At 37.1% G+C, this 7,128-nt stretch overlaps 1 long non-coding RNA gene across 1 annotated transcript; it reads right to left on the reverse strand.

The window, feature by feature from the left end:
- On the reverse strand, positions 1 to 5,568 carry LOC129278352 (uncharacterized). Its single transcript, XR_010293343.1, has 3 exons — positions 5,417 to 5,568; positions 1,980 to 2,109; positions 1 to 1,569 (listed from the first exon to the last, which is right to left on the reverse strand). It is a non-coding gene; the product is annotated as an uncharacterized LOC129278352 (long non-coding RNA).
- Between the last annotated feature and the right edge of the window lie 1,560 nt (positions 5,569 to 7,128).

Here is a 7,128-nt window from a genome sequence, read left to right on the forward strand (position 1 = left end):
CATGTTTGGGTGTAAAATGATTGGTCCTTTGATATAGAAAAGGTATAGAAAAAAAAACATTCATTATGTAGAAATGCTGCCCGAATATGACGTTACAACTCAAATAATTGAAATTCAAATAACTTTTTAATTCTTTGATGGATTTTCCTCAAAACTTAGGCAATATTTTTATTATTTTTTTCTTCTGTTTTAACAATAAACTTTTTGTCAGCGTGAACTTCCCCTTTAAACCCACTTGAACGATACTTGGTATCATTTGGAAGATTTATAAAACAGATATTACACATGAATTAAACCTAAATAGACTGGGCTATTTCGATGCCTAAGAAGACTGTGGGGGGGGGGGTCTGATTCAGCCCCCCTCCTTATGATCTCGGCCGTTGATCGCGACGAAACTTGGCACCCGCGTTACCAATGGCATAATATACAAAACTACATGATCAAACTCTGTGAAAAATCTCATTGCTAATTAATTATGCTAATTTATGCATGAAATCAGAATTTTGCTTTAATTAACTAAATAATGCCCCTAAAATGCTAATTTTTGGTACACAGACACTTTATATTAATCTGTTCAAATGTACTAACAAAAAATTTCAAAATCACATTAATTTTTTCAGGTATTTAACTGTTTTCAAAATTTCTTATGTATTTCTTTGTTTTTGGACTTTGTTTTTATTGTTTTTTCAATGGAAATTGTCGGGGACTTTATTTGGACCATAAATAAGATGGAATTAATTGATTTCAATCAGTAAATGGAAAAACTATACATTTATGAATTTTGGCTAAAAACTCTATTTGCATTGGATTTGTACACAAATTTACGTTTTTGTGCAATTTTGGGTCTGCATGCACTTATGAAATGATGCGTAATTTTGGAACCCCCCGTATCCAAAATATCCGTGAGTAGATGCTCGGGGGTAGATGTCTGGGGGGGGGGGGGTAAATGTCCAGGGGGTAATTGTCCAGGGGGTAGATGTCCGGGGGGTAGATGTCCGGGGGGTAAATGTCCGGGGGGTAAATGTCCGGGGGTAGATGTCCGGGGGGGTAAATGTCCGGGGGGTAATTGTCCGGGGGGTAGATGTCCGGGGGGTAAATGTCCGGGGGTAGATGTCCTAGGGGGTAGATGTCCTAAGGGGGTGGATGTCCGGGGGGTGGATGTCCGGGTGGTGGATGTCCGGGGGGTGGATGTCCAGGGGGTAGATGTTCGGATACGATACAATATATATATAAAAAAAGTTAATTTTTCATTCAATTCGATAGTTCTTTCTTTCTTTTAAAGAATTTGGAAATACATGTACCAAAAATAAGAGTTGAACTTTGATATACCTGCATGAACTGCATAAAAAATTATTTATTGTATCTATGAAGCTGTATTACCTCATCGATCAAAGGACTGCCCAAGTCATTGGAATTCGGTACTCTTTCTTTTAATGAAAGAAATGGAAAATCCATCTTGTTGAATATGAAACCTCTTCTCGTCCATGGTGTAGGTTGGTACCAGCCCAAGTGCTTGTATCCTCCAGGAGACCCGTTGTTTACAACTTTTAAATGGAAGTTTCATTAAAGCTGCGACAGTAACAAGTAAACAAATGAGAGACGTGTTTTTTATATCGAAAAGCAAGTTTTTAGATTTTGATAAGGCAAGTTAAGTTTTCAATTTTAGTAGAATACATTTCTTTTTTCAATGACATATTCTTTCATATTGAGAAACTAAGTGTTTTAATTTTGATTATAATCATGATTACATTCTATGTCAGTTGTGCATCCCCATCCTGCTCCTACAAACTTAGAAAACACTAAAAATGTGTAATTATGTATACGAACAAAAATAAACAATGAAGACAATTTCCTACAAAACTGTAAACTTCATCATGATAACGTCAATACTGAGAATTGTTCACCCCTGTGCATTTTGTGTATTTTTTGTAGCCTTGCACAATTTGCAGATATGACCCATATGCCCATATAAAACATACCTTTGTTAAGTCAGGTGGCTTGTTGACGAAAAGGAACTATTACGGATGGCAAATTCCTCTTGGGATTGTATAAGTACAACAATCAACTGAGCTGGCCTCCGAAGAACCAATGTAACTGTGTTTATTCAATCTAGGAGGTTAAAAGAAAAAGAGGGAAAAAACATCCTCAGTTTCATGACCATAAATATATCACTGAAATTGTAGTTTACATAACTTTCTATATCATCATGAACCTACATGTAATGCATATTTGACTCTACAGTCTGAATTAAATGGACTTGACAAATAAATTGAATATTGTTGGTAAAAATAATCTTCTATGTCTGAACAGGTGTCTGCAGCAGTAAATAAATGATGCATATTTGTTGCATTTAACTCTGCCAAAGACAAATCTAAATGTCTGAAAGAAGACTAATGTTTGCATTTCAACTGGGCGTTGTGGCGTGCGCCTGTAATCCAAGCTACGTGGGGAAGTTACAATTTGATGCAGAAGTTCGAGGTTCGAATCCTGGTCACGTCTTTCGGATGGTGACGTTAAAGGTCGGTCCCAGACGTAAATAATCATATCTGATTGATACACGTCTGACAAAACTCAAATACACACACACACACACACACTAACTGGGCGTTGTGGCGTGCGCCTGTAATCCAAGCTATGTGAGGAAGTTACAAATTGATGCAGAGGTTCGAGGTTCGAGCCCTGGTCACGTCTTTTGGATGGTGATGTTAAAGGTCGGTCCCAGACGTAAATAATCATATCTGATTGATACACGTCTGACAAAAACTCAAATACACACACACACACTATCTGTGCAGTTTCCACATATAAAAACAAAACATTCTAATGCTAGGTGCATAATTTATCCTTTTTCTGAAATAATTGTTTTTCCTAATTTTGGAAATCCTTTTCTCTCACAAAACCTTACTTTTGGTTAAAACAATATCTGCTATCAAAAATATAAACTAATTCAAATAGTCACTCTCAATGGGACGGTTCGCCGATGAATATTCATTAGATTGTGGTCGTGTGCACGTGTGTGTGTACAATACCGAGTGTAAAAAACAAAGAAAGTTTTCAAATGGTGTGTGTGTGTACAACGTAGGAGTTTATTTTACAGAGAATGAGTAGTATAGTGCAGAAAATTAAAGTGTACAATGAAGTTTTACAGAGGAGGAAATAATATAAATACATATGGAAGACAATGCAAGATGAGGTGAGGCAAGTACAGTGATTTTTTTTTTCTCAAAAGTATTAGTAGTAGAGGAAATCATGTGGAAAAAATATATTATAGAGGACAATGTAACATGAGATGAGGCAAGTCTGCAATGAGGTTTTTTTTTCAAAGGAGGAGATAATACAAATATATATCTAGAGGACAATGTAAGATGAGATGAGGCAATTAAGTGTACAGTGAGGTTTTAACAAAGAATGTATAAGGATAAGATAAAAAGAGGACAATGTAAGATGAGCTGTGTGGTACATGTAAGTGTACAGTGAGGTTTTTTCAAAAGAGGAGATGATAAAAAAATATGTAGAGGACAATGTAAGATGAGGCACGTGTACATTGAGGTTTTATCAAATAATGTATAATGATGATGTAGACTGTAGAGGACAATGTAGGATGAGCTCTCACTGTACACTTGCCTTGAGCCCTTGATCATCTCATCTTACATTGTCCTCCATATTTGTATTATCTCCTCTTGAAAAAACCCTCACTGCACACAAGTTTGCCTTATCTCATCTTACATTGTCCTCAATAATATATTTGTATTATTTCCTCTACTAATACTTTTGAAAAAACATCACTGTACTTGCCTTACCTCATCTTGCACTGTCCTCCATATATTTATATTATTTCCTCTTCTGTAAAACTTCATTGTACGCTTTTATTTTCTGCACTATACTACTCATTCTCTGTTAAATAAACTCCTATCCCTACGTTGTTTTATACACACTCACCATTTGAAAACTCTTGTTATTTACACTCGGTATAGTATACACACACACACACACACCCATGCACATGATCCAATGAATATTCATCGGCGAACCGTCCCATTGAGAGTGACGTAGGAGCTGGACATTTCATCGCCCTTTGTTGTCATCAAAAGTGGCTACCAGAAAATACAAGCATTGAACCTAGCCGCTTGTAATGGGCACTTAATACATGCGTTAAAACTTTCACTTGACTCGTGCACTTTCCGTTCCAAATTTTCACATTTGTATGTTACATATATATAGATCCTATTTATCTCATACTTTACTCACTTTCTTGGTGGAAAGTACCATGACTCAGAAAGTCAGGAATGAAACATAATGGTGTAATTTGCCTGAAAAACTACAGCGAAACAGCTAAAATCATGCCTGCTGCACATGCCTGCTGGCCTGAAGCAGGCCAGAGCCCAGGAGTCCAAAGTGCATTTAAACATAGACATGGGACTAGGGTAGATTGTGGTCTCAATAACTTGGAAAGAAAATTGTGAAAACAGAAATTATGCACTTACCATGATTATATGGATGAAGGTCAATCGTGTGGCAGTATCCTGACATCGAGGTACAGACTGGAATCTCAAAAAAACGAAAAAGTTATCTCCTGCTACCCCAGTCTCGATCAGCCATTTTGTTATGAATTTTGAAAAAAATTAGGAGATGTACCACGAGGTATTCTGTCCCGTGAGTATGGGTAAATACACGGTGAGCTCTGACCTGGGAGAACTTCTCGTTTTTTTTAGGTTTCAACTTCCAGTCCGTGCCTCGATGTCAGGATACTACATGTACCACTCGATAGACCTTCATCCATCGTGGTAGGCCTAAGTGCATAATTTCTGTTTTCACAATTTATCTTGCTAGATTAATAGATATAGTGAACATAATCTACCCTTGTCCTGTGAGTATGGGTAAATACACGGTGAGCTCCTGGGCGCCGGCCCGCGAAGCATGCCGGCGCTCCAGGGCCTGGGTATGATCAATGATACTTTTCAGTTTCAACTTTCAGTGTTGAAAATGAAATACATCTTCCGTGCTTTTTCTTCTTGCTGTGCTGGATAACCTCAATGGTAACACTTAACAGGCACTCGCGCTCATGCCCAAGTTACAACATTAGCATCGAGTCACCATGGACAAAAGTTCTTCTTACTTAGCTATCAATATCATACTCAAAGCAGCAGAATCGTAATCGTACCCAGGCAGCAGGGAGAATCCACACCGCGGCCGGGCAGCTTCGCGGGTGTGGGCTCTCTGCCTCTGGGTTAGCAACCAAGCGGCACGGAAAGCATCGAACCATCATCTTCTCCGTTGTTCTCCCCCGATATTCGGGGCAGGGATCAGCGGTATCCGCTGCTCAGGTTGGGGTGTCAGGTTTGTTAACAGTAACACCATGAAAGCCGACAACCATGGCTGCCGTTGTATTATAAAAAAATGTATAATTAGAACTTACCTTGGCTTTAGTTTCAGTTATCCAGCAGTACAGTTGGCGTTGATGAATTTGACGTCCAAAACTAACTTCAGACCTGGTAAAAGTGGTAAAATACTGTGTTTCTTGTAATAATCGCAATGGCAGCTTTGTTTGCCGTGTAAATGCATGCAGTAAGTGCGCGCGCCCGCTCACAAATTCGATAAACTGAGTTTTTCAATTTCGATAAACTAGGTTTTTCAATTCGAAAAACTTAGTTTATCGAAATCGAAAAACCTAGTTTATCGGCGAAAAACTAAGTTTATCGGCGATAAACTAGGTTTTTCGATTCGATAAACTTAGTTTTTCGATTTCGATAAACTGAGTTTTTCGAATTGAAAAACTTAGTTTATCGAAATTGAAAAACCTAGTTTATCGGCGAAAAACCTAGTTTATCGCCTTTATGGGACAAATGGCGTTCTTAGAAAAACTCAGTTTATCACTTGAAAAACCTAGTTTATCGCCTTTATGGGACAAATGGCGTTCTTAGAAAAACTCAGTTTATCAGATTCGAAAAACTTAGTTTATCAGAATTGAAAAACTAAGTTTATCACTTGAAAAACCTAGTTTTTCGCCGATAAACTAAGTTTATCACTTGAAAAACTCAGTTTATCTAGAAAAACTCAGTTTATCAGTCGAAAAACTAAGTTTTTCAAGAAACTCTGCTTTTCACTTGAAAAACCTAGTTTTTCATTGAAAAACTTAGTTTTTCATTGAAAAACTTAGTTTATCGGTGAAAAACTTAGTTTTTCGCCGATAAACTTAGTTTTTCAATTGATAAACTAGGTTTATCAAAAAAACCTAGTTTTTCAATTGAAAAACTAAGTTTTTCGGCGATAAACTTAGTTTTTCTTGATAAACTTAGTTTTTCAAGTGATAAACTTAGTTTATCGGCGAAAAACTAAGTTTATCGGCGAAAAACTTAGTTTTTCAATTGAAAAACTAGGTTTTTCGATTGATAAACTAGGTTTTTCGGCGATAAACTGAGTTTATCGCCTTTATGAAACAGATGGCGCGCCATAGCTGTGGCACCTTTATCTGTCGGCGTCATCCAATTCAAGAGGGCGCCGCGCACTTAGCCTCTGTGATATTTCATCCCGAGAAAGAATCATTTATGTTATTTTCTCTATCTCTTTTCAGATTGGGACACAGGTGAACCTGACGATCCCAGCTCAGATTGTGGATCACTGTACATGGTAACAGGTGGAATGCACGATGCTGGATGCTCTGTTCTTAGGCCTACAGTTTGCCAAATCAACATCCCTTCAAAAATAAATCAACATTTTGTGATAGATCGCTGGATAAGATTTAGAACATACCGATTTGAACTTATTTAACATGTTATATCTGGACGTAAAAATGGAGGAGGGAATGAAGAAAAGTGAAGGACATAAAAAAGGAGTGTTATGTGTTCTATCTGTGTAAAACCCAATTTTGAAAGAGGAAAAATGATGTAATTTAAGATTATTTATATTGCACCCCAAGTCCGACCGCTACATCACGGCGTCAAAATAATTTCACAGATTTAAATTGGCTTTCATCATTCGGTACTAGAAGAAAGTTAACTGAAAAAAATGAAACATTAAGACAATTACCTCAACAAATAACGATTTGGATCAAAATCTTACTGGGTTTATTGTTTTCTTGTACATTTTGTTTTCTTAGATATTATTCATTCTCCGCGTAATCTGACTTTA

This window comes from Lytechinus pictus, chromosome 4 (assembly GCF_037042905.1).
Source record: "Lytechinus pictus isolate F3 Inbred chromosome 4, Lp3.0, whole genome shotgun sequence".
Classification (NCBI taxonomy): Eukaryota; Metazoa; Echinodermata; class Echinoidea; order Temnopleuroida; family Toxopneustidae; genus Lytechinus; species Lytechinus pictus.